General features: G+C 34.3%; 1 protein-coding gene across 1 annotated transcript in view; it reads left to right on the top strand.

The window, feature by feature from the left end:
• Positions 1–466: 466 nt before the first annotated feature.
• LOC145688036 (uncharacterized) overlaps positions 467–27,706 on the top strand; it is a 113,567-nt gene continuing 86,327 nt past the window's right edge. Inside the window, exon 1 of the mRNA XM_081761734.1 lies at positions 467–591. The gene's annotated coding sequence lies outside the window, so the exon portion shown is untranslated. The remainder of the gene's footprint in view (positions 592–27,706) is intronic.

The raw sequence follows: 27,706 nt of genomic DNA, 5'->3' as shown, positions 1-27,706 counted from the left end.
AACTTAGCCATCTGTGTTGTAAATTAACGCAAATACTAACCTATCATTTTAAAAAAAAAGCTGACTTAAAAAAAAAACTCCCATGCACGCACAAAGTGAATTCCATTAGGACATCTAAAGCTAAATAAAATAACACGTAGTTTTAATTGACTTATTGCAAAAGTAGTTGATCAGAAGGGTGTATAGATGAAAGAAGTCGTAGTGGGTGTAATGTTTACTTTAAAGAAGCTCATCTAAATTTTTGTGATTGAGATCTCGAACACCAGAGGAAGTATTCAGAAATTTACTCTTGGATTTTAAAAATAAGCACAAACTCAGTGCGCAAACGAAGTAACTACCAAACACAATGATCTTACGAAACAAAGTTGCTGTGGTTAGTTGTAGCCTATATTTGTTAACTTCCGTTTGTAGGAAGAGAACCCATTGGGATAAGATTTGGAAACAAAACATTATACCTGGCATCCTAAAGAGCAGGCGCGCGACTCTTCTTTTCAACACAGTCTCTGAAGAAAGTGGTATCCGACCCGATCTTCTAGTAGTCCCACGTGAGGAAGAACTCCGACCGAAGTGATTGGCAATTATAGGAAATCAGTAAGTGATATTTTTTTGCTCTGTTAAAGAAAAAAACTCAGTACAGTTGTAATAACATAGTTAATTTAAGAAATTCAGATATCTTTTCAAAAATCAGCCAAACAGGTACGTATTTTGCATTTGATATACCATTACATTACCTGATTTCTCTAATCACAAATATATATGTATAGGATTATCCAGAATTAATACCAAAGTTAATTCATTTTTTTCCGGTTAGTAAATGTACTGAACTATTTTTTATATGCATATAGTGTAGTTGTTAGTTATGAATAGCTATTTTTCCCTTTTAATACTTTGAATTTTCACCTAATTTGTCTTTTCTAAATAATAATACTCATTGAAGTAAAAATAAAATGAAATTATATATATATATATATATATATATATATATATATATATATATATATATATATATATATATATATATATATATATATATATATATATATATATATATATATTAACATCTCAAAAATTATGGTGTCGGCTAAAGAAAACCGATGATAAAGACAACCGCATAATTGTGAACGTATTAGTGGAACAAATAAAACGGGAGAAATGAGACAGTACTTGGGATATTCCGCGAACACATTTCTTCAAGAAAAGTTGGAACATATGACCTCGTTCACCAGATGAGAGCGCCCTACCACAAAGTCACGAGATTTCATTCTGTATTATTATTATTATTATTATTATTATTATTATTATTATTATTATTATTATTATTATTATTATTATTATTATTAATTATAACAATAGAGATAGTGATAAAAGTACCTGGGAAATCTACTTTTTCATTATTCTGCTGAATGTTAATGCTCATCTTCATAATCATTCAGATAGATTTATTCTCGGCCAAAGTTATAAAGTACAGGAAAACACTGAGTCTTTTGAAAAACGTTTGATTACTTAGAGGACACGATCGCTCGGTAATACAACGCTTACCTCTGGTGCGTTGGGTACCTGTTCGATCTCCGACCAAGTAAGTTTGTGGTGGACAACATCGTGTCCGTGGATTTTCTCGGGGGTATTCCCGTTTCTACAGTTTTTCATCCCACCAATTCTTCCATTATCATTTGCTTCCCTTAACTATCGTTACCCTTAGCCTAAAGTGCATAGTCGTGGAACGTTAAATTGATCAATTTAATTTAATTTTGATTACTTAACCAAGAAAGAAATCACAAATTCATAAGAACCAACGTGCTGCCGTTGAGAAACAAAAAGAATATGTTTTTGTTATTTCCAATCTGTTACGAATACAAAAAAAACTGTCTTGTTTTTATGGGTAAAATATCTATAAGAGCAAGGAGTTCATAATATATTGTTGTATAGAAGAAATTGGAGGAATCACTTTCAATGTTGTTATGTTTTCATGCATGATATAACTCGACAAATTATGCAGTACTTGTTCGAAAAGAAAACAGCCCGATATGCAAAATCCATATTGACTAATTTACTTTCGCTTGTCATTTCTCTCAAATTAGCTTCGATGGAGATGACAGGTTTTCGAACTCAACGATTAATTTGAATTCACCATTCCCTTATACAAAGTAATCATTGAATGTTAAACTAAAAATTTAGTTTCACGTCAGTTTTATAAGTATGTTTCGAATTTGGTGTGATGTGTATCTATTACTTTTGTCCATTAATACGAGTGGTGTAGCATAATTGATACTTACATGAAGCTATTGTTTTAATTCGTTATTCTTAGTACATTATTTTGAATACTTAATAAATTATTCCGAATATTTAATGTATTATTCTTAACTAGTTTTTGCGCCCAACCCTTCGCTCTTTTGTACATTATACGTTTAAATAGAGCTTAACTAAAACTTCTAACTGTCTACTTGTTGTAATAATAAATTACAAACATGAACAACAAAGATCTCGTTATTTATTTTGAAATAATTAAACTGAAAGAATACAGTTTCAGTTGTAATTAAGTCGAGACAATGTTTTACTGTACCGTATAAACACACAAATATTAATGTTCAAATCTATATATGGTTACGGTTCTTGACCTATTTTGGAACAATTAAATTGAAACAATGCATTTTTAAAGTTGCAAGTAAAGCGTCACAATAGTTTTAAATCTACAAATTTCCTGCCTGCTAGTGGCATCTATTGGCATCAGGCAGACAGAGCGAGTAGCGACATCTATTGATTTTACTGTGTAGTATTAGGAATTAGCGTTACTCACAGAGTGACATTGTGTTGTTTATTTTAATGCATTATTATGTTTACTTAAAGAAAGTGCCATTTCCACAGCTTCCATTGACCATTACCCCATATATTTTCTCACATTTTCCAAAAGAATACAAAAAATGAAAGACTAATTCGTTATTCCTCAGAGCCATTGCTAAGTACTTACTATTTAGTAATGTTGTGAGTCTTTATTAGATGATGCATATTCTTAAAATGAAATGAAATCTTTGAGTTTAATGTTCTACGAGTATGCCCTTTAGGTAAAGGGAGACTATGATTAAGGCTAGTGAATGATGATGGAAGAATTAGTGGAATGAGAAAGTGGGAGGAAACGGGAGTACCCCGAGAAAACCAACGGACACGATGTTGTCCACCACAAACTTAGTTGGTCGGGATCGAATCAGGGACCCCACGCACCAGAGGTAAATGCTCCACCACTGATCCACTGTGCTCCCCTTAGATTAAGCAGATGGTTTCTAAAGCTATATCATCGTAATTGATATGAAGGCACATTTCTTGACAACAAAAAACATTTGGACAACAACAACAACAACTTTTTCACACAAAAAATTTGGAGGCAATTAGTATACAACACAATTATTACACTAAATAGTATTTTGATTAAGTACTACTTTACAAACACAGACTGCTTCTCTGCAAGAGCAAAATAGCAATTTCTTATAACCAATACTGTAAAAGCATACACGAAAATTTCTAGTATGGAGATATTTACCAGAGATTTTTATATCAGGATATTTTTTAAAAAAATGCATATTTGGGGCATTCAGAGCACAAGGAAGTCAAATATATTTACCATAGTTGTGAGGAAAAAAGTTATAAAGTTTGTACAGCACGTCCATAAGTTAACACAGGATTTTTTTTTTAACAATACAAAAGTTATTTACAACATCTAGATATGAATATTGTATGCTCTGAAAGGAGATTTAGATGTGTCAAACCTCCTTACAGATGAAATATGCCAAAAATGACCTAGAGTATATTTGATTTCCTTCTGAAAGCACAATTTATGGAATTCTTTTGAGTTTGAAAGAACGATAGAAAGTCAGAGACAAAAATTATAAGTCTTCGGAGAAGAAACGACACAATATCATTAAAGGTTAAAGAAAGAAGTTAGGAATTAGTTTAATGCAATAAGTAAATAAAGTTTTAGTTCTGTACATAACTCCAGCTATTCCTCCTCCGTTTTTATAAACTCATAGTCTCCCGTGATGAATATCAGGTTAGTAGTGTATTGAGGGAGTGAAGAATTAGCATTGTCTTCCTTGAGTCTGTTTCCGCTGGCTGTGATGAGTTTAGCTATTTACAGATTAGTACAGATTTCGTGAAAGAATAGCAGCCAGGTCAAGCAGCTACTCGGCACAGCATTGTAGTAGAGCCTAAAAATACTTGCAAGCAAAGCAATGTCTTTTGAAGCAGAGTCAGGTATCGGGAAGGCGGAACTTTACTTTGACGAAATGACGACACTGTCGTGATAAGTGTTGGTACGAGCATCAGTCGTGTATACAATAGTTGTTTTCCCAATTTGCGCTCGAAAGACCTGAGTTGTTAACTGCAAGATTTTCCTGTAATAGTATTACTAAACACAGAAAAATGGACTGCCTTCACATTACTCTTAAACTATTGTAAAGGATCACACGAAAAATAGAGTTCTAATTCGTATAATAATGATTGATTTTCAAATAACAAATAGGGGTCACGGTTGCTCTGGGATAGAGCGCCTACCTCTGGTGCGTGAGGTCCCTGGTTCGTTTCCCGGCCAAGTAAGTTTGTGGTGGACAGCATCGTGTCTATAAATTTTCCTCAAGGTACTCCCATTTCCCCCATATTATCATTCCACCAAGTCTTTCATCATCATCCACTTGCCTTAATCGTCGTCTCCCTTAGCCTAAAAAGGCGTTAAACTGAAATATTTCATTTGAATTTCATTTTTGAATTGCTGTTATTTGTCTTATCTTGACGGTAACAAACATATTACTTGTAACTACAAAACCCCACAAAACACTTAAAATATTTACTTTAAATCAAGACTTGCGCCACTGCTTAACACACAAATTAAATTTACTGTTAGGTTCTACACAGCGATCTCACGTAAATATCAACTACAAGTATTTTACAAAAAAAAAAAAAAAAAAAAGTCCACATTAGTAACAGCCGCTTTCAATCCGATTTCCAGAATATAGCCTTTATCGTAATAATAATGCATGCAATCAGATTGGAATTAATAATTGGTTTGAAAAATGAAACAGGGATTTAAGAATGGTGTATATTATTAAGATAAGTATACATTTAAAATTTAACGAAAATGGGATTTTTAGAAGTAAAAAAAAATAATAATTGTAAACTTTAATCCAAACATGGTAGGCTTGTTGAATAAAATAAAGTAATAAATGTGCACTCATACATTCAGAGTAAGTAATAGCAAATCGAAATAGTTTTCTTCTTTTATAAATAATGAAATATGTATTTTGTGATAAGTGCAAATGACTGAACTGATGTTTGTAAACTTTCTTTCTCGTGCTCCAAGAAACTATATAAAACGAAATAATCCAGAGTATTCTTTCTGAATATGTAACGACAATAGAAGAGTACATATCTCGTTTTGTTGTTTAGAATGCGCTTGCTATTGTAATAAAACTATATTGGCGTAACGTGTGCACATGTATCCTGTGATTGTTTCTGTTTTTTTACGGTCTCAGATAATTAATAGAAAGAAAATCACAGAAAAATATACAACCAGAAAGTCATTGCCATGGTCGTATTTTTTTAAAGCATCTAGCACTAAACCTACATACTGGATGTTCAATTGAAAAAAAATATTTCCTTAAAACTTGGAATGTTATTCTTACGATTAATACGTAATGTGATAATTTTAAGTGAAACTTATGCATGTTCAAAGATTTAATGAGAGCTATAATTTCCACTCATATGGATTCAAGAAAACTATGAAATATGCAGTATTTACTTTAATGTTGACAAAACAGGAAGACATGAACTACTTGGTAAATAAATGATTAGGGCAAACGCATCTTATGCGGGAGTTCTAGGTTCGAATTCAAACAAATTGACTCTCACCTTTGGCGCGAATGGTCGCAGGTTCGATTCCCGAAGGGGCACTTGGTCGAAAAAGTGTAAAAGAAAAAAGCTTTCTCAGGACAGTCACCCTGAATGAGGTTTTCCTGGGTTTCCCTCATTCACATCAGGCAAATGTCGGGGTGGTACATAACTTATAGGTCCCATCCGCTTCCTTCCTTTCCCCGGATAAAGTGGTTGCCGAGGGACGTCATCCTTCATACATGACGGGCTAGCATGGCCATATATATATGTCGAAAGATCAGAAATCTAAATCCTAAAATACTAAATCAAATGAATTGTTTCGAATCCCATATTAAGTAGTAGGTTCCATGCCCTATTCAATCTTGATGCCGAAAAGTTCAATTGCAAATATATAACTAGGAGGTCTGACAGTATAGGGTCCATGATGGTTCGGTGATAGAGTGCTCACCTTTGGCGCGAGGATCCCTGACTAGATCCTAGACTTGTAATTTTCTGGTGGACAACATCGTATGCATTGGATTTTTTGGTGTTCTATTGTAACCTTTCACCTTTTCATTCTACCAATTCTTTCATAATCATTCATGAACTCACATAATAAGCAAATCGGTTACCAGGTGCCATTATGTCTGATTTTCGGGAGAGAGTCTGCTATCTCTTAATTCAGATAGCTCTCCAATTGCCTCGAAAGTAGTGGACAAACACTGTGTGCGTGGGTTTCCTCGGGGTTCTCCCGTTTCCTCCCACTTTCTTCATTCCACTATTTCACTCATTTCTCATCATCACCGTCTCCTTTAGCCTAGCCAGCATAACTGTGGGACGTAAAACTCAAAGATTTCTTTTCATTTTCATTTTTCCAATTGCCTCGTGATGCTGGATCAACATCACACAAAAATGTCAATGTTCCCACCGAGAACAGAATTTACGACCACGCACACTGAAGTTGCGCGTGTTAACAATTCGACTAAGCAGGTACTCAGTAGTATTTAAGAAAATTTCAACATCCACTTTCCTTTCTAATAATCCCTATTCGTGCCTCCAATGGTAAAGAGCTCAAAAACATTAACGATACAATGTAAACATAATTTGCTGAAAATGTATGTAGGGATAAAATAGCACTTACGAGATTATTATTATTATTATTGTAATGAAACATACTGCATGTAAACAGAATCCATTTTTGATATCGACGTACTAAGGTGGGTAAAGCTCCTCTGCCTACGCCACTGTTTCCACTTACTTCCTCTATACAAAGTAAGTGATAATGAAAAAAAAACTGCATTGTCCAGTCTTAACAGATGTAATCCGGATATTTGTCTCATCAAAAATAACAAACATATAACATCTGCAGTCACTTTTGCTCGCTTCGGCACGGCACTTACTTCTTCAACCTTCACAATTCAAGTCAAGTAAATAAACGTAAATCTATTCCGTATGGTATTCGAATTATCTAGTTATGAGTTATTGAAAATGTTAATTAACAAATTTCCTATCATCATTACTAACTTCATCTCATCATTAATTTCTTTTATACTGGAATTAAATTTATTGGCGCTACAATCCAATATTGCTTTCTTGGCAAGTGTGAACACTGTTTGAGTTGGGATTCTGGCCAAAATCCATCCATCACTCATATTTTTTTTCTCATTTCTTTATACTCTCCAGACAAAACCCAAATGTCACCAGAAACATTTCTTGCGGCCACTTCTCTTCGTTTGAATGTGTAAAAGATGTAGAAAACAACACTAAAGGCACTTTATTACACAAACTCTTCCTTTAAAACCTGTTAACTATAATTAATGAATATAAATCAGATGTGGTTTTCATGTGAAATTTACAACTCTTTATTGTTTATTTTTGCATTAACTTTCAATCGCAGTTCATTTCTTTCCAAAAGAAACGAGATAATAATGATGGCAGCTGTAAAACACGTCTCTTCTGTGTAAGAAATCTACCGTTAAGTAGTCCCGTCTTGGCAATGGTTGCATAAAAGAAATGGAGCATAAAATATGTTTTATATGCACAGTACATGTGTGTATAATGTCCACTGCCAAAATATAGCAGTAAATATTAGTGTGTTAATTATACTGGAAACATAGCAAGATTTTACATCTGGTGCAAAACGTTTCTGGTTCGATGTTAGGTCATGTAAGTGTGTAGAAAACATTAAATCTTTGGTATTCTCGGAGTTAAAATGTTGATTCCAATGCCATTATTTTACAAACTCCTCCCTCCTTATGTTGGAGACGTGGGAAATAAAATTAAATGTTTCCTGCCATTCCACGTGTCAATACCTTGATAGAGATATAAAGTTCATTGTACCTGTAATAAAAGGGAATTAATCATAACCAAAATTTTCTTAAGTTCAACCAATCGGAAGCTAAAATCGTACATTTGGCATCTTCTGTTATTTGTTAAACTGTTTGTTTGTTGTTTCTTGATTAGGGTTTAGCGTCCCTTTCAGCAGTGAGGCTATCTGAGACGTAGACCTGCAGCTTAACATGGAATATGAACCACATAAACTCCCAGAGGGAACAGAACACGGGTCACATATTATTAAATTAATGTACAATTAGAAGACTAGAAAACTTCCAGCAACTAAACGCAAGAAAAAATATTTTTTGCATATTACTTCCGTTAAAATAGTACTTCAAAACTTAATAAACTTTGCTAAGGATGGTATAGAAGATTGATTCCATATATGGGATAAGGATAACCATTTTTCTACACGTTATTTTATTATAGGTAACCAACATCTCTTTGGTAGTGTGCAAGTTACATAGGAGCTAGGAAATGTTATAGATTTTAAACGAAATTTGAACAATTAGTGTTAAAATCACCGTTACGAGTGAAAATGGTAACGGATTAACTCCACTATCGAATTCAGACGAGATAATCGCTCTAGCTGTGTGTTAGTCTACAATGAAATAAAATTCAAAAATCTGCCTTCATTTAAAAGTTATCCTGTGGAGTAAAGAACAGACGGAAATGCTAATAGCACAATCTTATAAGGCTTCCTAATGTAAGCGTAATAAGAAAAAAAAGAGCAAATATGTGTTTAAATGATTAAGAATGAAGTATAAATTCCTTCCTTGTTTGATACTTAAATTCAAGAACCAGATAAAAATACATAAAACAGACCTGTTCAACGTTAAACAGGTCTGTGCACTTATTATAAAGATTTTCCAAAACGAATGAAGGACCCAGTTATTTTCTCGCAATCAAGAAATGACAAGTACATTGAATTTTTAAAATACAGGGTGTCCCACAAAAAGCAGGAAATTAATTGTAGATTCTGTAATATGAGGTGGACATATATACTTTCATTTATATTTTACTGACACTATCACTTGAATGTTCATAATCAATGCAAGTGCTCAAAATGATTCCCTTTGGCTTCCACACAGCGGTGTAAACGTTGTAACCAATTTCCGGTGGCATTCTGGATAGTTTGAAGTGTAACGTTGTTCCAGGCGTCTGTCAGCAAGGGCGCCCATCAGGGGGGGGCAAGGTGGGGCGCTCTCCCCGCTAAGAGGAAATTGTACTTGGGAATATCGAAAAGCCAATAAATTTTTTACATTGGTTACAGCAAAATTTGAAACTATATTTGAAACGTTGCTTATACTTCCCCCCCTCTTGGAAACCACAACATGGGCACCCTTGTCTGTCAGCACAGCTTTCAGGTCATCAATGTTTGTGATGTCTCTCATGTGTTCTTGAACCTTCTGTAGCAGTATACCCCAAATACAATAATCCATCATGTTGAGATCTGGAGTTTTAGACGGCCAGTCGTTAGATTCGATGAAGTCATGAGTATTAATTCTTATCCATGTCACAGTATCGATTTCTGTATGGGCCTTGCTTGAAAAGGACTATCACCTCGCGTTGGAAATTCGTTAGTTGAGCCATCCTGAAAAGAAATAATGAACAATGTGTGGATTACATACGTAATATACACAATGGAACAGCGCAAAACTATACAACTGCACATAACACACATTATTGCACATACAATCGTTCTTATTGTAGAAAATCCAAATTTCCTGCTTTTTGTGGGGCACCCTGTATTATGAGAAATTTTAGTAAAATATTGTAGAAAATAGAAGGAATGGGCGACTACACTAAACTATCTTGCTCGCACTTATTAAGTTGAAACATGTCATGATGAAATCGTTACGGAAACATTTATATGTGAAATATGAAAAAAATATAATAGATTTTCGTAAAACTTCGTACGAAGAAAACGAAGAAAACTCATCCTCATAACTAAATTACCTCTTGTGGATTTTTTTCATGAGAAATTGTTTGGTAGGGTTGTTAGACAAATGTTTATTAATGAAGCTCCAGCTGAAATGCTCGTTCTTTGCACGGGAAGACTAGGTTTATGGGAAATATTTCAATCTCCTTTAAATTTAGGAAGCATATTTCAATGAAAGTGTAATGATAAAAGTACAGAATATACTTTTCTACTTTTGGCACAAATTTTCAAACATCCTACTCACACAGAATACGCTCTTTTATAAAATTGATATGATTAAAAAAAAAAACAGCTTTACGTGGGTACTAAATATGTTCCAAAAGTCATTTGAAATGGGTCAGCTGTTTTCCCGATCCCGAGAACTATGTATTCGACACTAATCCGGATTACTTGACACATTTTATTTCACATCCTTTCTCAACACCCTTCATAATAGAGGCTGAACTTGGACTTTAACATTATCAGGAGTGTCACTATTCATCTCAGCGACACCGAAAATTATGAATTCGATACTAATATCTATCGTTTATGTTTATTTTTATACTTCACTCCCTTCCCACTCCTAGGGTGCTAATAGGGTTTAAACGTGAACTTCAAGAAATCAACAGTGTCATTATTCGCTTTATCGACTCCGAAAACTATGGATTCAGTACTAATATACATAAATTTTTCTTCATTTTTACACGTTCGCCACTTCCCACATACTCCTAGTGATGCTAGAGGTCTTACTTTTACTGGGGACTGAACTTGGACTTAAGGGTAACTGTCACCAATCAACTTAAGAACTCTCCAAAACAATCGGTTTGACACTAACATCAGTCATTTTTTTATATTTCTACACCTTCGTCATCCGTCTGGAGATTCGATCATCCGTCTGGAGAAACTTACAAAAAAATATAAGTTTAAAAGTTTGTGTCGATACGTTGAAAGTTGTGGCCTCTAGGCTAGTGAATACATATTAGTGACAAAAGGACTAACAGAAAGACAGACATCGAAAAGTCAGAATTTTCGTATGTAGATGCCATGAAGCGTTTAAAACCCTTGAAATCTTAAATTTATTTTTTCACAATACTTCCTCTTCTTCTATCGTCGCTCGAAAATAAAAATGTTCAAAATTTAGAGAAAAACAGTATAAAATAATCGATTAATTGTGTTAATTACATGTAAACATGTTGAATAACAATATATTGTATTGTATAGGTATGTTGTAATATGCTGTAGAAATTATTATTGTTTTGTTATCAACAGAAAAGTAGTTGAGGATCATGTTAGAAATTGACTTCTGTATTACATTTTATTGCAAGTTGCTAATCCTAGGAATCCTAGGGAGGAGGGCTCCTTGTAACCGTAAAGTAGTTTTTGTTTTTAAAAAAATCCAAACAAAATGTTATTAGTCATTTTTTGTTTGTTTGTTATTTGTTAGTTGCGGTTACTAGACAATTTGCTTAATGACATAAAAAAAGTTCATAAGTTACTTAGAAAATAGGATAGTGGGTGTGAGTCCCAGGACCCTTTTTCCTTGGGGTTACCTGGAATCACTTCATTTGAATATCTTAGCAAATATAATTTAAGTACAAGACTATTTTCTGGCCAGAACATCAAAGGTATTTTTTTTATCTCGTATGTCCCAGAATTAAATAAAGTGTCTGGCCATACTGGCAAACCAGGCAACAGTTTTGTACTTTTTTAGTTGAGTCTGCTTTTATGAGCCAAAGTAGTTAAGAAAGAATACTGTGGCTTGCTGTAGAGAAAACCAAATATTTTTTTTTGCGTTTTATACGACAGCACACGTATGATTATGGGCTAAGAAAATTTAAGCTCTCCCTCTTTATCTTTAATTATATAAAATTATTACTGACTGGTTTGAAGGAACCCCCTCCCTCTTGCAATTACCTGAAATTTAAAATAACTTGAGATTTCTAGAGTTAAGAAAACGTATCAATCAATAGCCCCTCCAACATTTTTTAAAAATGAATATACTTGTAGATACCATGAATAAATAGAGGTATCTGCACTGTATTGTTCGGAGTATCAGATCATATCAACATTGTACTGTACCATAGGTATTAAGACGATACCTATATAAAGTACGAGTTATCCGAATGCGGAAAAAATATCACCCTTCAACACTGACTTTAGCAAATCTTTGTTATAAATACACACTGCATTTACTTAATCTTTAACTCAAAATTGTGATTTGTTTCATTATTTTCCCCTCAATTCTTCTTATAATTAGCAATTACTGATTTTTTCTTCGTATATTTATTGATATGTCCAAAACCGAAATTTGATAGCCCGGAACTTACGAAGCAAAATATTTTCACATAATCGCTTTTTTTTTAGTAGAAAAATAACTCAAGAATAGCTCTTATTGAGATATGATGTTTAAAATGACCCTAAAGGCTAGGAAAGTATTGTGTAAAAAAAAAAAAAAAAAAAACGCAGGTATAGGTACACTCCAAGCAGCAAATATTCCAATCGCTTTCCTGAGAAGTTGATGATTTTTGAATTGTGCTGTTTTTCTATTAAAGCAGCGACTATGCACTAATAAACTCCAGGTCTACCTCCATGTCAAGTTTAGTCCTGTAGATAGGGTACGATATACCGAACTATTAATTGTGCGGGGCTGTAGACCAATTCCGTTATAAATAAAGATACGAGAAAATGGAACTTCAGCCGTTTAGACTTCACACTGGTAACGAGCTAACGAGCTTTATGTTAAATGCAAAAAAACAACGATTCCACTTTAGCAGGCCGTTCGAACAGAACGTAAGGGCACTCAAATCTGAGACGGAGAATGTGCACATTGTTATGTGAGGGCACCTAGAATACTTCCAAACTGGTTACAAACAACGATGTGGCATTGTTGGTATAGTGAGTGCCAGAGATGGAGTGGGTCAATGAAAACTTCATGGCACATCAAAATCCATTGTCATCAACTCTGACCCATGATCCACGCCCTCCTCTCCATTGACTAAAGAGTTTACATTTGTAATAAAACAAGGCTGTGGAAGTATCACTAATCAGAGTTTGAATTTCTGCGGCCAATTGCTTAAGCACCGCTGTGTTACTATATCGGTAGATCTGATCTTTACGATATAAAATGGTAAAGTGTTTTTTATGGGAATATTACGATGAATTTCAATTACCATTATATAATCATTTCCTTGTTGAATTAATTTTCAGTGGAAAATACAGTAAAATTTGAAACTCTTAAATCAAGATAAAGAAGGCCGACGTAAAGGGAAAAAAAGTGTAAAATTTGACTCTTTCGAAAATCAAGTAGTAAGTCTTATTGCTATTATTACAATTACAAATATCAATATTCTTCAAGTGCCTGAAGTTCCTTTTTCACTTAGATATACTCATCTCAGGTAAGTAAATATAAACAAATGAAAAAGGAAGAAAGATGGAGGTCTTGAAAGTAAAACGTAGACAAATTCACCAGTGTTAAAAAAATGCTGTCTACAATGCGCTGAGCAGAGTGGGTCGGTGGGTCAGAATGGGTCATAGTGGATCGGTAGGTCAGAGTGGATCAGAGTGATTCGCTGTGGATAGTGGGTCGCAACAAATGTTGACCCACTCCATCTCTGGTAAGGGCTCAAGGAAATAGCTTGCTGAACTAGGAACGTTGGTTTTTGTTTAATCTAACATAGCGCGCCTTACCAGTATGGAGCCTAAAGGACTGGTGCAGTTGGAAAAATCCCAACACTTTATATTATAAACTACCTATTTCCAATAGCTTTCTTCTATTTATTTTTTATTTTTATTTTATTTATTTATTTATTTTATTTTATTATTCTTTTTGTCTTTACTCATAACGGACTTGACCTACGGTTTCGGATTTCGATACATTTTGCGCACTTGAAGTTCAACCCTAAATTTTGAAGGCCCATAACTCAAGAACCAAAACTCAGCATCAGAACACGCTTTAAATAAGTCAAGGTTTACCTTCATTCCAAGTTTAGTACAGATTGGGTGGCTTTATCGCGTAAGATACACAAGGCTGTCCTTGTGATTTTTTTTTTTTTTTGAAAAACCAAATGAAGGATGAAAACGCACAGAAACCAAAGAATAAGAAGCTAATTAATTGCTTACAAGTCTCAATTGTGAGAGTTTTCCATCCTAATGAAGGTGTGTAACCGCTGCATAACAACGATAATGCTATCTGTATAACAGAATCCGTTTACTTGAACGTATGAACGAAATGTGTTTCTTTGAAACAATGGATAATGTTGTACTTAAACGCGCTTCAAATGCTTGTGGGTGTTGTGATGCTGGCAAACTTGGTTTATTTGTGCTGTTCATTGTCTTATAGCTTCTTCTGTAACAGGAACAATTGAGCTCTCCCACGCGCGATAACAAAGTCGCTCGCTGTAGAAACAACCGTTCTGGAGAAGGTAAATAAACTCTCAATTTATGAGCAAGCTAACCGTAATTAAAATAATGCGAGTAACTTTGCGCTTTGCTGTTTGGAGAACGAATCAGGTTGGAAAGAAGTAACGTGCCATACTAGTCTCATAAGAAGTAATCCATCTCTTTTACATGCATTCACACATACACACTTAGAATATTATTCGGAGTAGTGATCACTCAATGAAGATCTCGCTTTTGAAGATAACTTAAAATAGGTCTACCATCAGTAGCGAAGCGTAATCCCACAAGTAGGGTAGGCCCGACAAACTAGTAACACAAATAACGTTTAATGTATCATAAAATGTTCAAAATTACACTCAGAATTCTATTTTCCTTATTAAGTTAAATAAAAAACTACCAAATCTATTTATTTTAAAGAACTTTCTTAGTTGTATTTCTAACACTGTTTAGAGTTGAATTTATGTGCATGTATACGTAGTAGTTTTTTGTTGTTATTTAATTTAACAAGAAAGAATGAATATAAAAGCAAAAGTAGACGGAGAATAGATTATTATTATTATTATTATTATTATTATTATTATTATTATTATTCAACAAATATTTACATGAGGGAAACACGCAATATGTATTAATGGAATCTTCCCATTTAGCTCCACTACAAATATTTTGAAGTGCAGTTCATACTTTGTTCTGTCTGTTAGCTGTCAAATTTCTTGGATGAGGGTTTGCTACTTGCATCTCTCACTTTTAAAGTAAGTACAATACTGCATTTAATTAAGAGGCCTTATCACTGCGAAACTAAAATACTGCTAATTTTACAGTAATTATGCGATATCTTCAAATAGATAAAAGATCATCAAAATGTGGAACAAGACCACCCTAGACAATATTATTTTGCATGAGGTACCGTTATCAGGAGTCACCTAGTGGCTTTCCGTTTGCAGCCATTTAAAAACGCGAAAATAAATGCCGATTTTCTAAATGGCTGGAAATCGAATGCAGATAAGTAATTCATGATAACTGTATCTCATGTAAAAAAATATTGTCTAGGGAACTCTTGTTCCACTTTTCGATTATCTTTTATCTATTTGAAGATATCATATAATTACTGTAAAATTAGCGGAATTTTGATTTCGAAGTGATAAGGCCTCTTAATGCATCACATGATAATGGCTTCACTAGAAATGTTAATGCTCAGAAGAAACTTTATTTGAATCAGCGCAAGATTCTATGGAGTGGTATATTTAAGGGGGTGGCTTCCGGGCTTAAGTAGTCACCGAAATTTTATCACAACCTTTTATTGTTTCATACATATTACAGAATTTTCACATTTCCAGGAAAAAAAGTTAGCATCCTCCAAAAAAAGAAACAAGCAAACCCCCGAAACAAATCGTAAATATTCCACTGATTCTATGAAATAGAAAACTCAACTAAAATTACACACAAATATAATTATTTTATTCTGTACGTTAGCGTTTGTAAATTTATACATATGTTTAATGTATCAGACTTATATCCTAAACGCTATTATGAGTCAGGACCCATGTAGAAAAAACAACAGCTGCTCTGAATAACCCCTAAGAGTACATACATACATTAAAAAAGTTATCACTAACAGAAATGCATAATTCTACACAGGAACTTCTTGCTCTGTGTTAAGGAAAGCATTTTATTAACATATTAGCATTGAAAAATGCCTTCAACGTTAAAACTAAACTCCCAGAGGCGAGCCTTCACACCTTCACAACAATGCGTGCAATCACAAGCGAAAATAGCTTCGCTCTCTGAGCAGCATAACCCGTAAACCTGTCTAGCGGGCTGATGAGGCTCAGACAGAAGAGACTCCCAGTGTTTCCAACCTACTAATTTGTTACCAAAAAAACCGAAATGTTGAAGTATAGACTTTATTTTATAAGAAACCAAAGATAAAGAAAATATACGGTAGAAAACAGGGTAGGCCCGGCCTCAGAGCCTCATAGTATGCTTCACCACTGTCTACCATAAGCCCTGTCCTGCAGTGGTGTTACCTGCATTCACAATAACGGGGATTATTTCAATTGAGGCGACCTAAGACAAAGTCAGGATCCCATTTTTGTTTTAAATATGTAACTTACGAATGCTGACACGGGAGTCATGACATAACGTGTTTTAAATTAAAATTAATTTAAAACTAGCATTGCTTTTTATATGGGGCATATAAAAAAAAAACTTAAAAGGAGCTTGTGACGAAGCTAGCTTTAATTTATTTTGGAACAAGCAGAAGGGCAAAGAATATCACTTGTAGATACTTTCGTAAGAAGTAATTTACCCAACATTATAGTGTTATTAATGAACTGTTTATTTATGAAATATGAACAAAAATCACCTGAGACTTTTCTGAGTAAACCATTCAAAAAGAAACTCACTCCATGAGTGAATTACCCTTGCGGATTTTTCAAAAGAAATGGCTTATTCTGTATTGTAATGTTCTTTACAAAACATTTAATTATGAGATATGAACCAAACTGCCTGAGTCATTTTTGAGGAAATCGCTTGAAAGTAATCACCCCAAGAGTAAACTAGCTCTTATGAATCGTTCCAGGACAAATGAGTTATGCCATGTTATTAAGTTATCAATGAAATATTTATTTACGAAATATGAACAAAATCGCCTGGGTAGTTTTCGAGAAAATCGTCCGAAAAGACACTCAGTCCTAAGAATAAGCTACCACGCATGGATTTTTCAGGACAAATAAGTAATTAATGAAATATTTTTTTTATATATTTAAATATGCCTTGGTCGTTTTCGAGAAGTCGTCCAAAAAGTTCAACCTCAAGAATAAACTATGTTTTATAGATTGTTTCGGAACAGATGAATTATACCATACTGTCAGGTTATTGCCGAAATATTTATTGTGGAATATGAAAACTAATCACCTGAGTCGTTTCTAAAAAATGTCCGAAAAGAATTTACCTTCAGGAATAAACACCCCTCGTAACTTTTCCCCAGAGAAATAACTTATATTGCAGTATACGGTTGATAATGAAGTATTGATTTATAGAATACTAACGCTGATTACCCACTTCGCTGGCCTAAATGCACAACTCCTAATGCAGTTTAGAATTAGAGACTGGAACACTCCCTCTCCCCTAAGCTGCGGGGCTGAATTTGGATTTAAACGGCATCGGAAGTGTCACTGTTGGTCTCAGCGACCCCGAAAACTATGGACTTGACACTAACATCGGTCATTTTCAATAAATATCTTCCGTTCCTCCTTCCCTAACTTGTACTGTCAAAGCGAAATGATAAAAAAATCAGGTCTGAACCTCATCTACGTTGAAACTTTGATAGAGATCTGTTGTGTGGTCTAAGAGTTATTAGGTCATAAACGTAGTCACTTTATTTTTGATAATTTTTGTGTACCTCTACCACCACCTCTAAGTTGCAGTGTCCAAGTGAAATGATAAAAACCATCCCAGCTCCGAACCTCATCTACGTGGCAGATTTGATCGAGATCGGTAGGGTGGTTCGAGAGTTATAAAGTTTTGTTTATTTTTATATACCTCCCCATCCCCCTCCCCTACGTTGTACCGCTCAAGTAAAATGATAAAAAGTCATTCGAGACCCAGAGAATCGTATAGAAACTTTGAGTTTAAAACTTGGTGCGGATACGTTGAATGGTATGGCCTCTAGGCTACTGAACATGTTGAAATGGGACGAACGAAGAGACGAACGGATGTACTTATAATCAAAACACATTTTCTCAATATATAGTGGCCATTAAACTTGTAAATTCGTTGAAATCTCTAATTTGATTTTTTTCCGAACACCATACTTTCTTTTCTCCTATCGTCGCTTGGAAGTAAGATAAAAAAGGAAGAGTAGGTGTTTTAAAAGTGTATATTGTAAACTGACAATACCCTGGAGAGATAAGTTTAGAATTAGGGATTGGAATACTAGAGTGCGCATTCGTTGAACAGATATTCACTTGCATAGACTAAATAATTATTCTCTAGTATAACTAACTCATTTTGACTGAGGGTCAAGAAGGCAGATTATTTTCCAATGTAATTTTGTTTCTCAAATCAAAATAAAATTGTTTGCAGAGTGACCAGCAGGTTAATATTCGGAACATTCCAGTTAGGAAAATAATTCTTTGAGTGTTTTGAAATACGATGAATTTTTCTCTAACTGAGAGGTTTAAGTCTCACTATAGTGACACACCTGATTTTGTGAAATTTAAATATGCTTCAAAGCACAAGAATGCAAACTCACCCGATGCTAGATGAAACAAGAATATGAATCATTTATTATTGTCACTATGGCCTAAATTAGTTCGAAACTTTTGCCCACGAAAGTGCATTGTAGAATGTAAGAGTCACAAGATGATTTTGTGACTTGAATGATTGACTGATTTGTGCTTACGTCCTACGTCAGCAGCGAATTGGCTCTAATTTTAGTACCATCATTTGCATCCGTAACGTGATGTAATCGGAAAGAAAGTTTTGAACATAGTCAGAAGTGTCGGCTTCGCGAATTAAATTGAAAACCTTTCTAAATCTAAGATATATTGTTTCCTGTAACACAATCACCGTTTTAATTGTAAAGATGCTGTGATATCTTCAGTTATATCTTTTGAAGAAGTGTCATATTCGATTTACCTTTTAGATCCTGAAAGAATACGACTGGAAGGCGTGTAATCATAATATATAAGCTGTATCAAAAAGGCTTTACAATTTTGAAAACTCATTGTGATTTATTCATTTACCTTACATACATGATTTTGGTGCCATTTTGTAGCAAAATACATCAAGTTTTGACTCATGTAATACACTAGTTCATTAACAAGTCACCGCAAGCGCTAGCAGCAGTTGCAGCAAAGATGACTGCCTTTACTGTCCCGAGCGTGCTAGCTGTGTGTTTTGGTTTGAAGAATCCAAGTCGGCGACAACTGTGCAACGTAACTTTCGTACAAAATATGGTAAAGATCCTTCCAGTAGACCTACTATTTATCAGTGGCACAAATGTTTTATTGGAACTGGATGTTTGGTAAGACACAACAAGTCTTCGTGTCGTCCCTGTACGTCTGAAGACGTTGTAGTGCAAGTGAGACAAACCTTTATGAACAGTCCTTAAGATAAAAAAAAAGAAAAGAAAAACTTGACGTACTTTGCTACAAAATGACATCAACCATGTCTGTAAGCTAAATAAATAAATCAATATGAGTTTTCCAAATTGTAAAGTCTTTTTCTTTATATACACCTTGTATATGAGCGACCCTGGAAAACATAATCTTATGTCTCATTTTGTAATTTTGGAGTAAACTGGAAAAAGATGTTCAAAATTCCCATACAATTCACTGCAATGACACGTACCAAACAATCTTCCCCTGCCATATGCAGGCACATTTCTGAAAGTAAACTATATACTTACAGTTCTGTGGTTCAACGCAAACCCATTCCAACCAATAACTCAATTTCAATTAAAGTGACTCTTACCATTAGAAAATATGTTCGTCCGAGCCGCTCACATTTACATAAACATATCTCTTACGAAGCTAGGGAAGAAACCTGTTTTCCACTGCCTTTACTTGCATTCTTCAACCATCATATTTACTAGAAAGATAAACACATGTTAAGTAGCTGCAGTTAATTACTGGTCTTTAAAAACCTATATATTTTATTACACACTTAAGTCATCCAACTTCATTGTTTATGAATCCTTGACTTATTAACGCCGTTTCTGACAACTACATGAATTCCTTTTTATTATCTTCTCTAATTGTAGAAATAGAATAAAACGTTCTGTGAAGTAAGGAAGCAATTGCCTTTAGGATAGCCCTGTCAATGACTCCTCAGAAGCTCAATAAAATATACATAAATTATATTATTTATTAATATAATTTAAAGTATAGCGAACATAAAGATCATTACATATGACGAGCTTCTGATAGATAACATGCCGTCTGTGCTTTTCTTGGATTTTTTTTCGTTGTCTTCCAATTCTCTTTCACCAGCATTCACTTCATTTATCATCCACCTCCATACACCTAGGCCACTCTGCTTAACCGATAAATTAAAGATTTCGTTTCATATGTAATTTTGCGGTCACTTCCTTAAATTTAGAAAAAAAATCTTGTAGTTTATTTTAATATTTTATCATCCCAAAATAGTAACAAATCGTTCTCATATCCGATTTATTTCTTTAATATTTTCTCTTTGTTAATTTTAATATAAATTCAATTAGTAAATAAAGAATGATAACCGGGAGGGTATCTGTTGATAGTTATTGTCATTTGTAACAAATAAAAATAATAGTGAAGGTAGTCGTAAAGTCTAATAAAGAGCATAAAAGAGAAAATGTCTTTCTTTAGCCTCTGACTTGCTCTGATTCTTCATTTTTACTAAAACTTGTGGTCTCGCTGACAAATGTTAAAATTAGATTGGGTTCAGTGAGATCGAAGTTATTCAACAGACAAATCACTAATCTGTCTGGAAAGATTTCACACAACAACCGAGTTTTCAACGCTCAAGGCACACTGTTTTAGTACCGTAGTTGACTGTTTGAGTTTATGTAAGCTTTCATCTAAAGAACACAAACTTTCATAGTATTTTTAGAACGTCAACTTCATTCATTCATCCATAAAATATACAAGCAATATTCGATCGTTTCGGGAAAAAAAAAAAACACGGAAACTTAATTGTCAATGAAAGGAAAGGTACTTTGTTAAGGAGACTTAATAATAATAATAATAATAATAATAATAATAATAATAATAATAATAATAATAATAATAATAATAATAATAATAATAATAATAATAATAATAATATAATCTTAGAATTTGAACTTCAAACCAGAAACTGCAAGATTTCCTTATTAGAAGTTCAGTGTTTTCTTCTCGCTGTTTACAAAATATCGATTAAAAATAAACTATTTAGCAGCTTCAAAATACTTAACGACAAATTCTGAAGGTATAATTTTAGTCTTGGTCTTTTGCGTCATAACTGGCTAGTGAACAAGAAATTAATTAGCAATGTAATAATTAAATTTATATGTAAGTCACCACCACAAAAACAGAATTGCCATTGGCTACAACTCAGTAGAACTCCAAGCCAGTGTGATTGCTGTTATCTATCACCGATGTTATCCTCCTACCTTTATCTTGATCTACCGAAAAGTCTCTTTCCCATAAGCTTCCCAACTAGAATCCTGTTATTGCTTACTTTTCATTCGACCGAAACATCTCAATAGTATTATCAATATAATATTTTCTGATCAGTAAATATTATATTTTGAAGATTCGCTTTCTATGCACCCATTTGCTACCGTAATTAACCATTTGACTAACAATATTTTTAATGTGAACATTCTTTTATATGTACGACTCCTTTAATGTGGGACCTTCCTGACATCTGTACACAGTTTTGGAAACGAAACACAGTCTCCTGGTCACATCTGACCCGATAGGGGAACAACGTGCGTTTTTTTTTAAGAATTTTCTAAAAACAAATTTCCAACGATGTTTGAATTATTCGCATGGGACACATGTGTCCCGTTGGTAGTCAAAGGGTTAATGTTTCCACCAATTCCCTTCCCCCTAGTTTTTCTTTCGTAAACTCTTAAACTCTGTACTTTTCTGGAAGTTAGCAACCAGCTGTTTCTTTTTCACATTAACATAATTGCAGAGCATGTCAAACGATATTTGCTTCATATAAAATTTCAACGTTTTTCATCTATTAGTTTAGTTACAGGAGCATTTCAAGATGAATAATTCACCCTGCATACTGTACATATGAGCATCAGCAACACATATTAACTACGAAATGTCTTAATATGTCACCCATCGTCTTTTGGTGTATTGCATCAATCAATGTGTCTCTCCAATGATATTAATGAAAACTTACTAATTCTAAGATATACAGAATATATATATATATATATATATATATATATATATATATATATATATATATATATATATATATATATATATATATGTGTGTGTGTGTGTGTGTGTGTGTGTGTATAACTAACTAAGTCTATGGCCTATGGAACCCGGAGGTTCAATGCCGCGTTCACAAAAGCTCTCCACTGACTTCTATCCTTAGCCAATTGGATCCAGTTTCTACTTTGTATTCCTATCTCTGCGAGATCCATCTTAATATTGTACCCCCATCTGCACCTAGGTCTTCCTAATGGTCGTTTTCCAATTGGTCTTCCAGTCAAGACTTTGAAAGCGTTTCTACTTTCTTCCATTCTAGCTACATGACCTGCCCACCTAAGCCTCCTAGACTTAACGACCCTAACAATGTTGGGTAAACCGTATAAATTATGTAGTTCCTCGTTATGAAGTTTCCGCCATTCCCCATTCCCGTTCCTCTTGAGTCCGAATATTCATCTTAGGATCTTGTTCTCAAATACTTTCAGTCTATGTTCTTCCTTCAGATTAAGCGACTATGTTTCGCAACCATACAGAACAACAGGCATGATTATCGTTTTGTATACTTTAAGTTTCAAATTTCTCGACAGAATTCGCGACAACAAGAGATTTGAACCGAATAATAACACGAATTCCCTGCTTTTAGTCGACATTTAATTTCTTCGTGAATATGATTTTCGTCTGTTAATATTGATCCTAGATATTTGAAATTATCCACTTTATCAAAAGTATTATTTAATATTTTAACGCATCCACAATTTGTCGTATTACGGTCCCGACGCACTTCCATGTATTTAGTTTTCTCTGCATGTACTTCTAAACCCATGTCCCTGCAAGCGTTTAATAAGATCTCTGCATTTTTTCTATTGCTCTCCTATCATCCCCTATTAAATTTACATCATCAGCATATGCCATAACCTGGTGAATACCGTTTACCTGTAGGCCCTGGTTGCTATCTTTGATTTTCCTTATAGCGTATTCAAGAACAAAGTTAAATAATAATGGCGACAACGCATCTCCTTGTTTCAGGCCATTTTCGACGTGAAAGCTCGTGGACAAAAATTTTCCTACCCGTACTTTACTTTGGGATTCATTTAAACATATCTTAATTAATCTAATTAGCTTTCTCGGTATTCCAAGTTCTGTAAGAACGATGTATGATGTTTCTCTCCTAACCGAGTCGTACGCCTTTCTAAAATCAATAAATACTTTATGTACCGGGGTATTGTATTCCCACTTTTTCTCGAGTATTTGGCAAGTGGTAAATATTTGGTCGATAGTTGATCGATTTCGTCTAAATCCGCACTGATAATCTCCAATAATTTCATCTGCGTAGGGGGTCAATCTTGCTAATAGAATATTTGAAAGGATTTTATAGGATGTTGACAGAAGAGAAATGCCTCGATAATTATTACAATCAGATTTGTCGCCTTTCTTGTGAATTGGAACAATAATTGATTCTTTCCACTCTTGTGGCAATTCTTCCTTGTTCCTGATAAGGAGAATGAGTTTGTGTATCTTGTTCCACAATTTTTCGCCACCAGCTAAAATTAACTCAGCCCGAATTTCATCTACACCCGGATTTTTGTGTTTCTTTAATTTCTTTATAGCGGTTTTCGGTTGGGTTCTGGAATATACGGTTCTGCGGTGTGTCTCTTTTTCTCCACGCACATTAGTTTTTGGCTGCGTGTTCAGCAAATCATCAAAGAAATCTTTCCATCTATTTAAGACGCTATCAGTATCAGTGAGAACTGTACCGTCAGATTTCTTTAATATATAAGCACGAGGTTGATAGCTTTTCTTAAATTCGCTGATCCCCTTATACATGTCCCGAATGTTTTTATTTTTACTATTATCTTCAAGTTCCTTAATTTTAGCTTTCAGAAAATCGCGTTTCTTTGTTCTAAAAGTTTTGGAAGTTTCCCGCCTGATATCTACGAAATTTTGTGTAGTTGATTCATTCGGATTTTGCAGCCAGCATAATTTTGCCTGTTTTCTCTTCTCTGCTAGTTTAATGCATTCCTGGTCGAACCATGGTTTGTTCCTACGTATTTCCGCGTGTCCCAGTTTTTCTTTTGCTGAAATTTTAATGCTATCTCTAATTTCAATCAAAATATCCTGAACACTAGTTCACTCCGAGTCTTCTAAAACCGAGAATCTATTCGAAACTTCAATCTGGTATTCCTCTCTTACCTGGCTCTCTTCTAATTTATTTAAATTAAATCTCTCCGTTTTCGGACATAGAATATTACCTTTATTCAAGGATAATCTGGATAATCTCTCTCTCTCTCTCTCTCTCTCTCTCTCTATATATATATATATATATATATATATATATATATATATATATATATATATATATATATATATATGTATATATAAGAAATGATAAAAACCATTCCAGGCCGGAACCTCATTTACCTTGAAAATTTGATCGAGATTGGTCGGATGGTTCAAGAGTTATTAAGTTACAAACATAGTCACTTTCATTTATATACTGTCATATGTAAACTGATGCTCCTTTTTGTTTGTTTCTTAAGCGCATACAACACTTTTTAGGATCAAGGTTATATGACATCCAAACCTAATAATTAACCTAATAATGAAATCCAAACCATTTGAACATCTGCCAGTAATCGAACCTTGGTCTCTCGCAACCGAGCCCTGAAATGTAATTGTTCAACCACAAAAGAGTCCCGTCCTTTCTATCGGGTATAATTCTCATCCAGTAAAATTTATGGAGTCACGACCTCAGTAAGGTTGAGTAGCTGCATAAGAGAACGCTCGCAACGCAACTTGAATAAAACCACGGAGATTTTCCCAGTGATGAAACTCTACGCCAGAGCCATCTCTTGCTGCATTGTTGACTTAAAAGCTTTTGTGATTGCCACAGGGAGCCTATAAGGATATGACCTTTGACCTATAGCTGGCTTTAACTCGATCGATGTTCTCGTACGTACGCTTTCTATAGTCACCATACAAAACGTGCTTTATGCTTCTCAACTTTTAATATTTTATTTTACATCTACATTAAGCTATTATAGAGCGCAAGTACCAATTTTAGTGGATATATGCATGTTTTAGAAGTAGGAATGAAATATTTATTAACAGCATTGATGAGACACATTGATTATGCAACATACCAAAAGAAAAATCGATACAGGAGCGGGATTCTCACCAGACATTTTAAGATATATCGTAGTTAATTCATGTATTACTGATACGATTTTACAAAGTTGGAGAAACGGCGGCTCAGTGGTACAGCGTTCTCCTCTTGTAAAAGTGGTCTCCGGTTTAATCAGAGGGAAAGTGAGCTTTTGAAGGACATCATGCCCTTGCATTTTCTCGAGGTTTTCCTGTTTCCTCCCACATTATCATTTTATTAATTATCCTATAATCATTCAATTTCATTAATCATCCATCTTCTTTACCTACAGGTCATATAGTCTAGTCCCTGTCCATAAGACCCGTAGGAAAGTCATGTCTGACGGCTGTTCTCTTCAAATCCTGTTAGTACATGTCTAAACAAAGGTAAATCACGAGGGTAGACTTTTTGACTTATGGGCAGTTTTTTTCTACAGGGGCGTAATCCTAGAGTGGCGGCGCCCCTTTTGCGTCGCTGCCGACGTTTCTTAAAATGAGTGTAGCTGCCATTGTGATTGTAGCAGAACAATGAATGAGGATTGTTTTCTTTCTAAATAGTCCACGAAATAAACCTAGATATAATTTTTTTCGTAGCCGTAAAATAGAGGGAGAAGAGGGGGCAAAGTCCAATTTCGGCTAATTTTTTAAAAGTCTGTTTTTATTTTCTTTCCATAATGTCCGAACGGTGATCTCTTGCGTAACAACGATTTCTCGGCCAAGACTTACAACAATCCTCTATACAGGGACGCAATTTTTGACAAAAATCTTCCAATAGTTATCTCTACAAAAATATAATATAGTCAGATGCGCGAAATTTTTCAAAATGTGAACTTCCGTGGTTTCGTGTTTGCTTCACTACACACGTTGCAATTCTAATAGAAGTAGAAAATTAACACATCTTCACGATTCTTAGATTAAACAGCACTGATAATGTTCTGTGTGATATTCCTGCTCCAAAGAGTACGTGATGTACAAGAATATTTCTTGGTATTAAGTGGCTTTATTTGTAAGCCTTTTGCTAACTGTGGATAACTTTGTTTTGATTTTGTGAACTAATAAGGAGTTTCAATGTAAAATGTCTCGAATTTTACCTCTAAAATAGAAATTTTGGCGTATGTGAATTTTTCCAGGTTTTCTCTACAGCAGCTGCTAGAAAGGTTGGAGACAAACGTACTGATTTAGTATGCTTTACTGCCTGCTATCTCCACTTAAAAAAAAAATGTTTATGCATTTCAGGTGGTGATGTTACCTTCGCTGCAAGAATAATTTTCAATGTATTCATGGCTAGTCTAGTAACAATGGACTATGTTTATTCTTGCAGATCACTGATGTAATAATTTTCTGAAAGGATTTGAAGTTATTCTGGTGAAGTAGTTATGGCATCAAGTGTGGAAAGTTCTTTACGTGGAGTGAAATTAACACAAGGAACTAGTAGTGATTTTGATCTTACAAAAAGTGTGATTTTCCAAATTAACCCAATACACTCTCAAGTCTTGTTCTGACGGTATTTCATTTTCAATTCACTTTGTTAGTAATGCATTTAGAATAGGTATGATGGATAACTTTGACCACGAAGAAGCTACACTTTCAGGTTTGCAAGGAAGTCATAACACTGTTCTGGTAGTATTTCACGAGAAACCTAAAGAGGCAACAAAAAGCCTATTCACTGGATATTGTTGAGAAGAATTTCTCCAAACGTGTGACATCTCAACTCTCGTGTCAAAGCCCAAAGCATTATCGCAAGCAATCGCTGCCTTTGATGGTATATCAAAATTTAAAAACGTTTGAAGATTTATTTGATGCGGATGTAAGTGAAGTGTCATTAAGGAAATCTGTGATCAGAATGATGAAAGCTTTGCATTCACTTAGTGATAGAGACGTTAACGTAACCTGGGGAACTGTCAAGGCAGTAATATCGAAATCTGAAGTCCCTCTTCAGCAAGTTGGGTTCCTACCTATATTGCCATACCCTATTACAACATACGACAGTGTCTATTCTGCAATGAAAAACATCCAATACCTTCTCAATCATCTTCATCAACCCGCTTTACCTATAGTTTGCGACGAGGGAGTTTACCACATCGCTGCAGATATCCAAATAACTTCAAACGAGTTCCCAGACCACCCTGATGAT

Source organism: Thermobia domestica, chromosome 6 (assembly GCF_964235325.1).
Source record: "Thermobia domestica chromosome 6, izTheDome1.hap1.1, whole genome shotgun sequence".
Lineage (NCBI taxonomy): Eukaryota > Metazoa > Arthropoda > Insecta > Zygentoma > Lepismatidae > Thermobia > Thermobia domestica.
Note: the sequence above shows the minus strand (reverse complement) of the source record. Positions and strands in the feature narration are given on the sequence as shown.